Source organism: Homalodisca vitripennis, chromosome 4 (genome assembly GCF_021130785.1).
Source record: "Homalodisca vitripennis isolate AUS2020 chromosome 4, UT_GWSS_2.1, whole genome shotgun sequence".
NCBI classification, from domain to species: domain Eukaryota; kingdom Metazoa; phylum Arthropoda; class Insecta; order Hemiptera; family Cicadellidae; genus Homalodisca; species Homalodisca vitripennis.
In genome coordinates this window covers 118015332-118033513 of record NC_060210.1, presented here as the reverse complement: position 1 = coordinate 118033513, position 18182 = coordinate 118015332, and positions in this window count along the sequence as shown.

Sequence of the window (18182 nt, the reverse complement as noted above, 5' to 3'; positions counted from 1 at the left end):
TCCAGTTTATCTATATAAGTTATATATTTTCATACCAACTAACATTCGTCACAATTAAATATAACGAGTCATCACATCCACTTACAAGTATTTTAATCACATTCATTCTGCTATAATTTCCAACCCGAAACAGTGCTTGTTTTTGCCTTGTGTAGTTCTGTTTCTTACAATTACAACTGAATAAAAATAATATTTCCAAGAAATACGAATATATTCTTACAATGGCAGAAATTTAAAGTTATTGGCTATTCTTAATAATTTTAATGATTTACTTTAACCTAGATTGTAGTCAATTATGTTTAGTCATTCACCTGAGGAAGAGATCAGATTGCCGATCTGAAACGTTGCTTGTCATGTATCACTGAACGATGGCAAATGTTCAGAAAAAATCCTGTTTCCTTCACAATCCATCCATGTCAAAAACAAACTTCAAACATACTTGGCTATTCTTTTTGTAAATAACCTGTTGCTAATACGTATTTCTGTAATAAAACTGTTTTGAGACTGTAAGAAGAGTCAATTTCCTTGTCTATCCATTCCTGACAGAGAGAAATACATCGTAAATAAAAGAAGTTAAAAGGAAAATGACGCGTCATGAAACTCATTCTTGCAGCAATTAAGTTTCTTGACAAATTTCAAGTCCACGTATAAAATCTTTCTCGACGTATCTTACCCCGTGAGACATTCTGATTTTTAAAATTACATAGAGTTTAATATCTGCTTAAATAATAAAAGTCTACATACCAAGTATATATTTCTATATACAGATTTTTGATATGTTGGGATAGTTATGCTACATGTTTTATCACCTCACATGTTTGAATCATTTACGGCTGTATTGAGTTTGTTTACAAAATTATTTATTCTGATATTTTTCATGGCAATCCATAAGAACAATGTAAAAATATTTGCTAACAATTAACTAAATCCCATAGATTGACATACATCATAATCGAATTTAGAGTTATTCACATATAAATAAAGCCTCATGCACAATTCCAAGTGTATAAGACAGTTCATTTTCGTGACAGACAAATAGATAAGCAGCAGACAGCAATAACATCTCCTGTCTCGAATTCAAAGATTTGATTAAGCAAGAATATAACATTTCCATGGCTAAGCTGGATAACAAATACTAATAATCCTTTTTTTAATAATCTTCTAGGTTAGTTCGTGTTGTAGTTTTATGCTTATGGTAGCGGAAGCTTGAACTAAAAGAACAATAAAGTTGTGAACAGCAACTGAGGTTATAGATTTTCTCCCCCTTTTGCCCCCTTCCCAACCAACCCTGTCACCCCTCCCTCATCACTGTTCCTGACGGAACTTTTCATTACCCGCTGACCATGAGTGTCAAGCTGGCCTGCTGAGATCAGGAAATCATAGTTTTTGCCCACTCTAAACCAACCCATGTTTCCCTTCTCTTAACATTGCTGCTGACCGAATTTTTCATTACCCGCTGACCATGAGTATCAAGCTGACCTGCTGAGATCAGGAGATCATAGATTTCTCCCCACTTTCAAACAACCCATTTTCCCTCATCACTACTGACGGGATTTTACATTATCCGCTGACCATGAGTGTCAACCAAACCAGCTGAAATCAGGAGATCATAGCTTTTGTCTCACTCTCAACCAACTCATGTTTCCCTCTCTCATCACTACTTCTGACGAAACTTTGCATTACCCTCTGACCATGAGTGTCAACCTAACCTGCTGAGACCAGGAGATCATAGCTTTCGCTCCGCACATTTTAAATATTTTTTTTCAAGTATAAAAATGCAGGTTTCAACATTGAAAATGAAGTATATAGTAACGGTTATATTCTAAACACTGAACATGTATCAATTCATATAAATAGCTTTTTAAAAGTTAAACGTAGAAGAAAAATAATTAATTGCCTCTCTTTTCTCAGCACGATTAGAAAGATCCCGCCAATCGCATTTTTTTTGTGAACGTTTCTAAGCAGCAAATAACTTATCTATACCCAACATATGTACAGAGTGAGTTTTATGTCCCGGCACACCTGGATATAATTTAAACGGCCCGAGATATCTATGTGAAACCTTGACCCTACCTATTATAACATATTTTTTTAATTTTTCAAGTTGTTGGGGGTAAAGGGGGGCAACTAAAAATTTTCAAATACAAACCTCTATCAGATAGAAAATTTTTAGTTGCCCCCCTTTACCCCCCTTTAGAAAAGGGGGGGGAAATTTTCAACAACTTGAAAAATTAAAAAAATATGTTATAATAGGTAGGGTCAAGGTTTCACATAGATATCTCGGGCCGTTTAAATTATATCCAGGTGTGCCGGAACATAAAACTCACTCTGTACATCCCAACAAAACACTAGTAATAAATAAGTGATTTTGTTTTAAAGAAAATTATTAATTTAATCATGAAGTAAATTAACAATAATTTAAAAAAATATAGGAATCATTCTACCATCAGACCTTGTACAGACATTTGGGCTGTTAAAAACCTCCTTAGAAATTTTCAAAGTTATATATACGGATCTTTTCAAACTCAATAATTTGAACCACAGCACAAAATATGTTTTTAATGTTATTTATTAATACCCCCCACCAACATAAAATGTACGGAGTAGAAACAAGAGCTATGTCGAAAGTTGTGGGAAGGACACCGTGTCCTGAGGGACCCCTTAATGAAAAGTCTTGTGATAGTGAAGTGTCTCTGTGTTGCTGCTGTTCGCTCGTGTTCGTAGGCAGGTAATCCATAACTTGTTTTGTGAAAATATACAACACCTGATAAGGTTCACTGTGCATCTTCAATAAGGAATGGTCCCTACAGCTTTCCTTTCTGGATCCTTTATATAATGCTATGTAAAAGTCCCTCTTCTTGATATTTCCTGGTGTACATGTTTAGTATATACTCTCGTACACGCAACGCTGTCTATGAGTATATATAAACCTCAAGAATACATGAATATACTTCTATTGATTTTAGTCCTTGAGTTTTAAGTTAAGTAATATTTTCTTAAAAATTATTTAATTAAAAATAATATATAGTTATACATATATAATTTATTAAGAACCAACAGCTCCTTATTACATTGTCTGTATGCCCGTCCACCAGTCTATCTGTTTGTCAGTCTCTAACTCTAGTGAAAGAAGGTCCTATTATTTTGAAAACTTGGTATATAGTTTCCTCTTGGTCCAAAAACGAACTCTATTTATTTTTTGAACTAAATTTGCATGCAATTTTACTCATGTATTATTATTTGAGTTTCATTTGTTACGATATTCGTGTATATTACTCAGAAGAAGAGTCTCAAACTGTTTTTGTACTTCAATATTTAAATAGTATAAACTTTACAAAGAAATTTAATTAAAATGCTTGGATGCCTATAATTAAACAACATATTTAAAATATTATGTCTTCCATTAAGATAACTGTCGGTAAAAAGATTTTAGGGATTTTAAACTTGGTACATAAGAGGTGCTCAATGGGTATGGACTTAAAAGAAGTAAATTTGCAATTATCCAAGGAGAACCTACTATCAGTTCAATAAAGACATCCGTTATTCTCTGTTGGGATTTTCTATACACAGCTACGCTAAACCGATTCATTTGAACATATATTTTACTCGGGTCGTTCCCACATTAACAGAGAATGTCCGTGTCAAAATTTCAAACCTATCCAACAATAATGAATGAGATTTATTGATTGCCTATATAAAACACGTGAAGTATCAGGCTTCCCTGAAGTTGCCTGGTAAATTTTCAATATATAGTTCATTTCATTCTAGCGATGTCATGTGCATAAATATACAGAAAATCACACAAAACAGAAGTTGACAGAAAGATTAGGCATGATAGAATTCATTCTTGCAGAAATGAAGTTTCAAGCGAAAATCACACATGAAATATCTCTCGACTTATCTTGTCACATTATACATTCTGATTTTTTTTTCGTTGAATAGGCTTTCATATCAGTGTTTAAATAATAAAGTCAACCCACCAAGTTACTATGAAATGACGTTGTATGTGTTGGATACTTCGGCTATCTGTGTTAATATACAAAATGTCATAATCTGTTATGGGTGTTTTGAGTTTGTTTAAAAGATTTATTTATTTTTTTATTTTATTTTGGCAATCATGGTTACACATAAGACCTACGTAAAAGTATGTGCTATCAGACAATTCATAAAGATTGACTCTATCATGGAACTCAGTGTTCAAACACACTGAAACAATATATATAAATAGAGAAATAGATAGAAGTTCAAGGTTATAGGTCATTTCGTTAATATAATTTAAATAATAAAGACAACGTATGCTCTAGAAATTAGTAGGTCTACAAATTCTCAACAGTAATAAACGTTTTTTATGAAAAAATTGATGTTTTAATTGCACTAGAACCTAAACGTGTTAATGTCAAAGGTTGTTAAAAAGCTCTGCGAATAAGTCGTTGCTAACTTGTGATTAAAACTTGGTACGAGTGGGGGGAGAGTAAAAATGTATTACAAGCTATTTATATCTAGCGTGAAACACTGGATGTAACGTAATACGCCATGAACGTTACTAACTGTTCAGGGTAATTATATAATATGATTATTTTGCATTTGAGAAATTCGATTTAAACCCCTATAGATGATTATTCTTCATGGAAATACTTTATTTTGTCTGCATAAGACAAATGTATTTTGAATGTTATCGTTTTACGCCATCGGGAGGTGAAAAACAAAATCACGAAAACCCGGTACCCTTTTTCGTTGTCATCGTCTTATAAACTGGGAGTTATTGTTACTAAATTTTTTGTTTCATTTTAATAAACACAAAAATAAACGAGCTGCCATGTGCTCCCATTGTTGTGGGTAGCTCTATTAGTTAGTTTGTGGTAAACTTCAAATTTGGGTACAATACTCTGATCTGAGAGTACATAAACATTTAGCTTTGACCTTGATTCATGCCTTCTATTTATCTATTTAACTCGATATTTTGTTCGTTAAAGTTATGATTATATACAAAAATATTACACTCTGCATAAACTGTATGTGTTACAGAAGGTTTTATCTCTGTATAAGCTTCCTTGTGATTGGTGGTTTGATTATAAACTTTATAGCTGATATTTTCCCTCCCTTTGCAAAAGTTGAGAAGTACCATAAAATAACGATTTTACGACCTATATTTCAAACATTTAACAGGGAAGGCCCCCTGACACCCCCTCCTACTGAACGGGGGGCGTTCTATACCACAACTCCAGATGTTCTAGACCCCCCAGAGAAGATTCCTGTTGCCCCACTGCTTGCACTAATAATTATTGAACCAATTAGGAAAGAAATTCAATTCTTGCCAATCTTCTTAGTTTAAGTAAAAGCTATGTCGGAAAATAATTAGATTTTCTTAAGGGAATTTTGTCGTTATGGGGGAGTACTGTTGGGTGTGTCAAACGAACCACATGGCGTGTTATCATATTAAGTGCAGTATATGCACTAAACAAATAACTATTTACAATGTAAAAGTTAACAATATAGATGTAGTCAATACAACGTTTACGAATAATAATAGCCTTGTTGCACTTTGAGTAATAGCCTATGGTCATGCTGTGTGAACAAAAAATTTCCGAGCCGAATGCAATCACAGGAAAAAAACATTGGGAAATTTTATTTTCTCTGTGAGTTGGTAAGCACTGAAGTACGATAGAGCGTATTCACGGGAGGCTTACTCCTCCCTCCCAAACTCTTGGGGGGGGGGGGGGGTACTATTCCTGTTCATAGATCCTGGAAATTCTTTTGACAATGGTGTATATTTACTAGTAGTGTTCAATAAACTTGAAGTGTTTACAGTTTTATATAATAGAAATATGATGAAATATTGAACAATGATCATATTTCCATTGTTAACTTTCACTCCACCATATGGCTTGGATAATTTAGATGGATTCATCAGAGGTCATCCGCGTCCAGTAATATTTTATATCATCAGAACAGTTGTAAATTGCAAAGCAAAACGCAGATATGTAAAAGATTAATTTGTGTTTCGTCCATTGCCAGGTTAGCATACTTGAGTTAGTTAGCCTAAGAATATTTATTACATTTTCAAGAACCAGATTTGGAATTTTCCTGATGTACTCCACCTTTCTTACGGATTAACCTACACATGAAGGGAGGTAATTATTATATGTGTAGACTATTGTGCCTTTGTATGCAGATTACTAGTGTAACGTCTATAGGGTGAGATTATGAACAAAGTGGTATGGGACATTTGATACTCCTTCGCTATTTTGATTTCAGGGACTACTTTATTCTGTTTGGGGGGATTATTGTTATTATTTTTACCTTATTAAAATCGAGAGCAGATAGTCGTACTGTTTAAGACATCGGAATTTGAATTTAAGTTATAAATAGTGTTGGTTCAGATTCTGTCTGTGAGCGTAGTACTTTTTGTCAGTACCTTAATTTATCCTCCTTATCTGTTTGATAAGATACTCTCATAGGCAAGGGACCCATGACGACGGATGAAACAAGGCATAAAAAAGGATGTGGTCTCTCCTTAAAATTAATTATGAAGGATAGTATTAATCGTATAAATATGACTCGTATTACTTTGTAACCATTGTAAAAATGTAAAATAAAAGTTGGAGCGTGCGAAATTATTTCACAAAATATTTTAAGGGATGAGTCCCCTTGAACCCCTCCCCCTCCCCTTGTAAGTAAAGGCATGGCACCAGTGCTGGTAAGTTAAAGAAGACAACCCATTTTCATAAGCTATTTGATATTATGGAATACATATTCTCCGTTTTCGAGCCATCTGCTACATAAAATCGTGTTTCGTGAAATGAAATGAAAAATGTCTTTATTGAATACAACGTAAAACATATTCAATTGGCGAGGTTAGGACTATTAAGTCCTCTCTTACACCTAACCATAAATTAATAAACTCTACTATTACTGTAAAACAAGAGCCACAATACAGTTTTACATTACTATTTTAAATCGAAAATTATAATCTCTATTTATATAAAGTAATAAAATGAAACAAAGGTTTTCTATGAAACTAAAAATAAATACATAGAATAAAACTTACAAGGAAGTTAACAGACATTCACCCATCACCATTCATACAAAGCCATCGTCCCATACCCTATGCCACGACATCGTCAACCCGACGAGGTCCAAAACAGATGGTCCCTAAGCACCCCCCGAAACCGTTCCCGACTACGAATACCTCTAATATGATCCGGGAGATTATTCCAAAGTCGACAAGCAGAGACTGTGAATGATTTACTGTAAATAGAGGATCTATGAACAGGAATAGATAACAGAGAGGCTCCACGTCGAGTATTCCAATTACTTGTTTCAGAAATGAAAGAAAAGCGTTCAGACAGATAGGAAGGGGAATAATTTCGTGGTTATTATTCCGATAAGGACTTGATGTTTATAGTTAGAATAAAGAAGAGATATCGCTGGAGGAACTGGACTTCTTAGAACCGAGAAGATAGAGATATAGTTATTTTATACCTCTAGGTGTGTAGCGTTCTGCTGGGATATTGTAAGATCATTTTCCTTATACGAATATACATTAATGCAGTTCAATATAACAACATTTACATAAAATAATACTTGGCGTTACTGTTGTTGAAGTTTGCAATTAATTATACCTCAATAACTTGTCCGATCACAGGTTAGTGGCAAAGGTGGATTCAATGCGAATTGAATTTTGAGTTTAGCTCCAGTTCAACTTCCTTTTATTTGAATATAAATATTGCAATAAAAGGAAGGTGAACTGGAGCTAAACTAAAAATTCAGTTGAATCAACCCTTGCTACCATACCTACGTTCAATGCGAATGTCGAGTGAAGTGAAGGTTCCTGGCAGGTGAAATGAACTTAAACTCAACATTCCCATTGGCACATAGTGTTATTGCATATGGTCTCTTTTTGTAGGAAGTTTAATGGTGTATCCTTCAAATTTATTATGAACGTTGGGAAATGAAAATTCTGGGTATTCTTACTCTAAGGGACAGCGTGCGTACTGCAAAACAATCAAGCCTTAATGGTTTATTGCCTAAACTGGAAATACAAAATAAAGCCCTAGTTTACTATTTAATGGTCACACAGAACGCTGAAATAACGCTAAGACCGACAACACAGGCTTTTAGCAGCAAACGCGAAGTTTTCATGATGTAAGGTTTAAAATAATCTATTACTAAGTGACTTGCTGTTTTAAAATAAATCTTCATCAGTAAAGACTGAATTATACAAATAATTGTATAATGTACTCCAGATATCCCTGAGTTTTAGATAACACGTCCCTAGTTCATTTTCCCAAGCCTTATCAACACATATTTGCCTAAGACAGTTTTGCCATCTAAGGTAAGGAAAAATAAATAATGATCAACTTCGGTGAACTTCTATGATGTCTGAAGCCCGAGATGACCGGGTGGGAAGGCGGGGGACGAGATGAGTGTCGTGGGCGACGAGACTTAGGGACTCCAGGCAACAATTCCCTTCGGCCAAGCAACACAAGATTGCGTTACTGTTTATAGAGCTTTGTAAACAATAACCCTTACGGCAACAAACTACAATGATCAGTCCGTCTCCAGAGCTTTGCTATGTGTTTTACGAACCGTCATTTTAATAGCCCACTGCATTTTTAATAACTTGGGCTTTGAGGCTATCGATGTCTTTTCTATCACTTAAACTGTAAGGATTAAAATTTAACTTTACCATATATTGGAAAACTAAATGTTACAAACAAAAATAATTTCATTTCATTTTTAATGCTTTTATAACTAAAATAAACCGATACAAGGAGTATCGAAGGACCCAATGAAAAATATTTAAAGATTTACCGTGCAGTCGGACACTTGGATGGACTGCCTTTGACCTTGAGTTCCTTGGACCATGAAAGAACTAATGTACCAACTTCAAGTCTTTAGCACTTTTTTATGAAAAGCTATAACACAGCCGGACGGACAACATAATTTTAACTGAAATTTTTGTAGTAGACTTGTAACTTTATAAGGAAGTTCTTTCTACATAAATTGCATTTCATAAATTGATTTTTTACTGAACTTTCTTTAAATGAAAAAGGTCTAAACCAATTTGAACATTTTTATTGACTTGCTCGCAAATCGAACCGTGATCTCTCGGCTAGACTTTACCTATCGTGTCTATGCGAAAGATCAGGTCATTCCGAGTTGTTTATTGAGTGAAAGTTATATCCAAAAACCTGTGTAATCCAGTTAGTTGAAGGTTATGGTTTTTGAGTGACTATAAGCTAATAGAATTTGACTTTGGGGTTTCTACATCACGTAGCGCTAACGATTTGGAGTATGGAGTCTTTTCAAGTTTCTTTACAATGGATAAACCATCGAATTATTTAGCTTTCAAAAGTGGATTTCGGTAATCTACCTACCAACATACTCGTACCAAAAGTCATATGGACTGATTGCTCAGTATCCAATGGTAGTGCACGAGAATCAAGTGGTTCACGTGGAGTTTGAACCAAGTGGATTCTATACTTTTGGACCCAAATTTCCATTTTCCTAGAAATATTTAAAAGGCGTTTTTCTCCAAGAATTTACTGACCTGTCAGGAGTCAAAATGAGTGACTGCGTACTTAAAACTTCTCAAAACTAACCACACCCGAATTACTGGACCTTCTCCTAATGGTGCTATACTATTCAGATTACAGAAATAAAAATGTTTAGTTATTTTCCAAGAATCTGTGAGTGAGATTAAGATTATTGCAATACAAGTTAGTGACGAAGACATCAACAGCAGACTTTGCCAGCTGCAATACTGACAGTTGTGTTTGTCTTGTGTTCCAACTTCTCTGTCAATCTTGACTAGCAAACCATCCCCGACTAGAAAGTTTTGTTCACTGAGTTATTACATTAGTGAACAACGGATTGTACAGTTTAATCACTTTTCAATCAGTATTGTTAACTGAATACCTTTTATACGCTATTAAACAATGTAGTATACCTATTCTATATAGCCAATACATATAAGAATGAAATCTGTGATGTCATCGTATGATTATGTTGCCAACATTAAGTATTTAAAAACACGTCTTTTCAGTGTTAAAATCTGATATCGCTCCCAAGCATATTCTTTTAGTATACAAAATTACTTTCCAAAGGATTAAGATAATACTATAGAGTTTAGGTTCAATTTTAATACAAAAGATTGTATTTTAAATACAAGCAAGGTGTCAGCAACATTTTGAGTTGAGTATGATTTCTTGTAAGTAGTTATGGTAGAGAGCTAACTCAAAATTCAATTAAATTACCCCTTCCTACTATAGCTACATTATGTGTTGAGAACACGTGTTCTAACATGCTTAGATATCGCGTCTACCACATCGTAGTACACTAAATTGTGTACCTGATGAGACAATGAGACTACCACTTCATCTATTTATAAGTGTATTTGTTTCTAAACGATGTAAATGTTTCGTTTTGAGCTTCTTCGTCGTCGACTTTCGTTAGATCTTTTCAGATGAACATGTCTCCAGATTCCAGGAGTCAAGTCTGAGACAGGGTCAGATACCAGACTCTGCAATAACCCGTGAACTGGAGCTAAACTCAAAATTCAGTTCTCTGTGTGTTTCTGAGATCCCAACTGGATACAAACACCATAACCCTTTGGATAGAAATTTTACAATGTTTGCAAAACAATAGAAATTTGATGAATCAGTATACATCGACCGGTTTTTAGTTCCACAGCGTACCACTGATTTACTAAGTACATTATAGTTAGAGAACACAAATAAGTTATGATTATTAAATAGGTAGATGGCAAAAATAAATCCTAAGATTTGGTTTATTTTAAGAACGTAACTACTATATTCCCTTTAGGTAATTTCTCTCCTAGATACTTGATGGATGAAGACGAAAAGGTAATAATGTAAATCACTAACTTGTAGTGGACCACTTTAATAAAGTAAAAAGAGCAGTAAGCACTAAAATTTCTTAAATTCAAATTGAAACATTTCAAACTTATCTGAAGCGTGTGATTTTTTTTATTCCTGAGTAAAACGTTTAAAACAATAACAAGAACATTATTTTAATCGTATTTGTTTAAAGTCTGTGTTACGGTATTCAGTTGGCGGTTTGAAAGAAAAATAGGATTTCCGACATTTGTTAAATATTATATTTATTTTAATTTGTTGCATTTTACGTGTTATACTTATATTTATTCCAATTTTATATCCAAAATAGTCTTCATTCATGTTCTGCTTTGAGTTAATGCAATAATAGCCATTCATGAAAGACATCTAAATGCAATAAATATGGATGAATTAGTACTGGATGACATTTTATGACAGTGATAACATCTTATATATGTAGAGACAGGAGAGCTGCCACTATGAAGTCACAGACCTGTCAGGTGGTAACTCGCTTTGGTCATGCAATTTTATTTAATTTTCAGAGTCACAGCTCTTGCAGACAACTTCTATGAAGACTAAAAATACAAGAAAAGATGTTATCCTTCCAGGAGGGATTGTAGGCATGCAATTTTGTAAAATTTCAGATACTACAAGTGAAGATAAATACGAAGATCCTTACAGTTTGTATGTGAAAAGAACTTTTATAGAGAGGGCGATTTTAATGATTTTGCCATCGTCCTTTACGTCACTTATTTGTACCGAATGTATTAAATAATAATTCTGGGGTAACTGGATTACCGGTGGAAGGAGTAGGCCCAGAAGAATGATGTGGACTGGACTGTACAAAAGAGGCTGCTATCAGCGAGGCGCGCATCGCAGATGGCAGTGTTTGATAACGAAATTGAGAGGTGGGGTGAGATAGACGTGCCGTACCTCCCGTCTCAGTTGATCGGAAATTATAGTAACGAGTAGACTTTGAAAGTGCTTAGAGTTAATCTTTTGCTAATCGTCATCGATCCTGCGGGTAAGTGAACCTTTTAACTGGAGTCCAGTCAATATTCATTCTTAGTTATTTTGAATAATGTTGGGGAAAGAAATATTGTAAAAATTAAATTTAATGGCAATTTAGGAACTTGTCCTTTTGATCTGTGCAATATAAAACTTGTTGGTACAGTGAGCACATGTATATAAAATTTTATGTAAAAATACTAAAAGAGTTTTGTGGTTGTTACAGATGCTTTCATCAATTTTTTAATTCTCTAACACTGAAGAATTTTTATAATAAAAATTTCTAACGCTGAAAAGAAGTAATATTTAAAGTAAAGTAAATAAAATTAGTAACACATATAATTGGATTTTGAAGATAAATTAAAGTGAAGAATTGCCAGATCAGATTAGAGTGTGAAAGTTTTGAATTTTGAAAATTTAATAAAAGATAAGCTGTACATTTGGAGAGACGAATATATTACAAGTTTGAATTTAAAGTTATCAAGAAGTTTTTATTTTAATTTTAAATCCAGTAATTATTTTCAAGAAGAAGTTTTATTTTAGTTTAAACCTTATTTATTACAGAAGATTTTCGTTTTCCTTTTTTTTTGAACCTTCACAAACATTTAAATTTCAAAGCTAACCCCTCATGTGCCAGTAAAACGGTACATATTATTTGGACGGTAGTTATGATGCATCTATAGAATGTAGCCAGATATATGGCAATCGTTATGTGTGGAACGGTGATCTCGTATGTAAATTGTTAGTTTCAAATTTCAATAATTTAAATTATAACGTAACTTCCTTCATATAGCAATGTCAAAGTAAAACAAAATTGATTTTTCTTTCTGAGGTAAAGGAATTTTACAGACAATACACATCTATTTCTTTATTTCCAACAGTAAACCATTATAATTATAAAACACTTTTGACACAATAAAGATGGCATAGCTGACAATACATGACATAGACACAGCTGACCAGAAAGACTGCAATAATATACTTACTACACTATAAATATAAATTATAATATTAGCAAGTGATAGCCACCATAATAAAGTAAACCATTTGCAACACAAATAGGATAATAACGCTTAACACTAAGCATACACGTTCAAATTTATGACAATTTCAAACAATTTCCTCACGCTTAAAAAAAATACCTGAACATAAATTAAGTAGCTAACAAAGTAACTCAGGATAAACTATTTATAGCAGCGTAGCAGAGAAAAAACTATGTAACAGTACGTAACAGGGAGAATAACTGTACACGGTAGATAACAAGGTGAATAAACTATGTACAGAGGTACAGATAGAAATAAACTTTCAACTTTCAACAATAAATAAAGCAATAAATCTAAAGTTAACGGTAAAAAAAATTAAACAGAATTTATAACAAATATAAACAGATAATTGAATATAATTTAAGTAACCCAATAGGCAAAATTTTCTTCTTAAATAATTTAAACTATGATTAAATCTCGCTCACCTACGGATTAGGACTACACATGATTATGAGTACGCTCCTGCGGAAAGGCTGAAAGGATGAACCAAAGAAGTCCATATTTCTAAAGAGTTCATCCCCTCCCTCTTCAGCCGAGGAATGGCGCTGTGTTAGATGTAGAGCGAGGGCGAGGCACGCCTGTAAAACATGCCTTGTGAACGTGTTTCCCGAGGCGCACGAAACTCAAGCAGAGTCAAAAGATCAGGACAGTCTATTGCGCCGTTCACAATCTTGTGCAATAACATCATATCAGCAATCTTCCTTCTTTTTGACAGAAGTGGGAGTCCAAGGGAAGGTCGAAGGGCATCTCCAGGTACTGGTATCCAAGACGCAACCCAATGAGCCTTAGAAGTCTGATCTGCAGCCGTTCGAGAAGGGCAATATGTCCAAGTTGATAAGGACAACAGACAACAGAAGAGTACTACAGGACCGGTCTGACTATGGACTTGAAAAGAGTGGCCAGTGTAAATGGAGAACGAAAACAACAACATCAACATTTACCGGCATTTGCCTACATTATTCTACTGGTAACCTACATATGATAAGTTACAAAACTGCTTTTGGTCAACCATGGTGACTAGTATATTCGTATTAATTATATCTACAGGCAGATGTAAGTAAATTTCTATAATATGAGTAAGATCTGTTAAAAAACAACGAAAAAGCAAAATAGTAGAGTGGCTGAAAGCCAATTTCTACTGTATAAGCACATAATGTTGTTTTTTCAAGAAATCGATAGAGGAATTTGTGCTAAGAACGAAATTGATGGTCAGCCGCGCTAACGGACGCTTAATATCAAACGATGTTTTATTCAGATCGTGTTTTCTCTTGTTTTACACACTTAAAACAGACCAACAGAAACACAAATAATAATTTTATCACCATCAAACAACTAAACAAAGAGACTGAAATTTGCGAATTCCAAAAAATAAAGTAAACAATGTCTTATTTTCCTTGGCGAAATTAGGAATTAAGAAGCACCCTCTAACACCTAACCTGAGGACAGACTGCTTCAAGGTGACTTCTGAACCACTATCAATGGCTGAGCAAGCGGGCTGCTTGCAAGGACACGATTGCTCAGTGGTCACCCATCCAAGCAGCAGCCACGCTCGACGTTGCTTGATTCGGTTATCTCGCTACAACCACCGTAGCCGCTTCACTGTGTCATAGTTAATCTGTGTAATGTTAACCGACAATGATTTAATATTTGTCTACAAGACTGATGGTTGGATTTAAGTGTGTCTAGCTAAGAAAATATGGTCTCCAAAATAATTATCGTTTTATGTTTTAACTCGACGATTCCTTTCTTTCTACTATAAACTTGGAATTTATCTATTAACTTAAATATAACCCTTTAGTGTGTTTGTACAATATAGATTAGCACTCGATTCCTGTAACTATAATCTACAAAATTTAATATGAAAACGAATAAATAAACCACAGTTCAATGTGATTGAAATATTAATGACAACATCAGATAAAGATCTATCCACGACTTCGGTGTTGTTGACATTAAAGTTGCACAAGATTTCGGCACGTACAGTCAGATAGCAATTAAAACTTGAGACAATTATACACGCACGCTCCCGACTGTGTGCAATTCAGTTGTGTTTGCCTAACGTTCACAACTTTATCACAACACTACTTACCTCGTAGAGCTAATTGGTATATCAGACCAGTTTATAGGTTCCAACTTCAATCTGACAGGAGATATGTATGTGTGTGCACCTGTTATTGCTGCATGAGTGTTTTGTTATTTTATCAGTTCCTTTTCATTTATATTTTTCTTTGTACATTTCTAGTACATATCTATAAATATCTTTAGGTTTTTATGTATTTCGCTTTGATTATGAATGTGCGTGTAATGTCAAGTATAAAAATATGAATGAACACTTGTGAACTGGTTAACAATTAATCACCACAGTCAACATGATTCTTTTATATAATTCTTTTATTAATACACCATTGAAGAATAGGAATGTTTAGAAATATTCCATTACCGTGGTTGTAAATAACTAAATAAATCCCTCCTCATCGGCTCTTTACTGAGTGATCGTGAACACTACAGTAGGGACCACGAAAAAATGCAGTTGGCGGCAGCCAATAGAATGGACAGGCTCGCACGATGTGGTCACAACACACAACTGCAGCCCGGCACATACAGGCGTCTGCCGCGGTCAATGTATTCGGCATTCACGCAGTTAAGAAGTGCATTTAAAACTTACTTATTTTCAAAGGTTTAGTATTAAATGAATTATTGTTATAAGAATATGAGATTGAGTTTCCTTAACCCTCCAACTGTTGTTCATCAAAATTTTGATACACATAACCCATTGTGGATTTGTTGTTCGTCAAAATTTTGATAAACAAACATTCCTTGCATAATCATGCTTCATTACAGTATATTCCGGCAACGTATCGATTCGATTCATGCACCATTGTGGATTCGGGAAAAAAAGCCTAAGGAATACTATAGTTTTATTCCTCTTTGTATTGTAGTTGCAACGTACCAAGTTCGTAGTTAGGAACGTAAAAGGAAGATGAAGCAGCAATTCATGATGTGAGCCGCTGTTTGTCGATGCCGTCTGATTTGTTTATGTGACGAGTCGTGTTTATTTAGTAGATTTTTATTTGTGTTTTAGTGTTGTGTTTAGTGTGTGGTGAGTTGTTAGATATTGCAGTAGTGCAAATAAATATATTTTAGATAGAATAAATTTTCTTTTTTACTGAAATATGTTTGATGAATTATCGAATCTGTGTAGGCTATGGCAAAATGACTTGGCTAAAATTCATTTCACGTCTCACGTTTTGTTATTGTTTTTCACTCACTAAACGTTATTTTAGCACTCTTTTAGTTCTGAAATAACAATTTTCACAACCAAATATATATTAACCGTAATTTCTTTGGTTATGTATGATAACTGTAACTGTTGGACCAGGGTCATTGTTAAGTCGCGTAGGCAATATATACTGTTATTTTAGTTTTGTAATACATGTATTGTAGAACCAAAATATATGTAATATATTAGACACAGTTTATGGTTTTCTAAAACTACATAAAATTTCCCATCATAATGTAAATCATAGATATATAAATTTGGATATATAATACAAGCTTTGAAACACATTTTATACTTTGCTGTTTGAAAAATTTTTCGCAAAAGTTTTGAGTAATGACAAACTGAAACTTTTTTCGACTTTTCAAAAAAAAGTTATGGAATTTATTTTATTTTACTACTGCTGTATAGTTTTTACTTCATTCTGAGTAATAAAATATGCAATATAACATGTATTGAAAGTAAAACTGTATTAGTAAAAACTTTTATTAGCAAACTCTTAACATATACACCCTATTTTCACAATTTATGCGCATCGTGTATTTTGTTACATAGTGTTATTATAGTTTCATAAATTTGTATAATGCTTATGTGTTTCTGAAACTAGAATAAATTTGACACAAAATGGCAATCTCACTTTTTTATAGTTTTCTTACTATAACTTGGTTTGCTAGGTATGGTCCCCCCCAAATTAAAAAAAAAATGTAAATTCTGAATTATGAATTTATGGAAAAAATTTTTAGTAAACATTTTTTTAAGGCCAAATTTAAATAATAATATTATTATATGTTTAATTCTGAACACAAAAATATATACTTCTATATATATTACTTTTAATTTATATTTTTGATAAATTTCTTTTTAAAACCCTTGCACGAGGCTCGAAAACATGCCGCCACTACAGGAAAAAAATGACCGCCAGTTGGAGGGTTAAGAAAAAGAAAAAGAAAAAGTTTCGAAACAGCCATTTTATAGAAATAAACCTACAGTGTCTAGTCTGTGGGTAGGTTCCAGTAGTTTTGTATAGAGTAAAATAAATAGGTTTGTGAAATGTATAATGTCCTTAAGAAAAATTAAGCAATATCAATTAATTTAAGTGTTACGTATGAGGAGACTATATTGACAATACAATATTGAGTGGAAGAAACAGCAATGTGATTATCGGATCAACATAAAACGTATTATCATCTTAAGGGAGGGGTTTGGCTTGGTACCCAGCATCCAACATATGTACCTATGTGAAACTAGCATGCATTGACTCGTTGCTTACAAACAGATACATATGAAGAAAGGAGAAAAGTATTGCTTGGTGCTTTGTAATGGATAAGAACAATTTTACTATCATAATCTTAGCAAATAATTTTCGAATGGAAAAAATCTGTCTCACTAAATCAGACGTACGTTGGATGATAAATAATTATTTAGAGAGTAGCCAAATTTCCTTTTGAACTATCACCAGTGGTTGAGAGAAGTTTTGAAGTTCTTCAGCAATCCAAAATGTCAATTAAGATTTTAAGGAGGTGTAGTGCATGGTTTCCCTTTCTAGAAAAAATATCTCACATTTCTTAATGCTTAGATATAATTTTTTAATGTGTTCATATAATTATTATATCACGTACTTATCATATATATTATGTTAGTAATTCTGACTTGTAAATTTTGAAAAATAGTGATAAAATAAGTGAAAAGTGTGAACAGATGGGGTGCCCGCCCCCGCGCCGGCGAACTAGATAAGGCACTGGTCCTAGCGAATCATAAACACGTGGTTACCAACTTTTACAGAAATGAGAAAGCAATATTTCTGTACTTTGAACTATGTGATACACCATTATAATAATATGGTATATTGTAGGCCCATGTATAATCCAGTTAGACCAATTATCCTTGAAAGACATGGAATCTTGGCTTCCTTTGACTTGGGAATGGATAATACAATTTGCAGGTCAAAGGCGGTTGGTGGACCGCCGGCTTGTAATGGTTATTAAATCTTGTCAG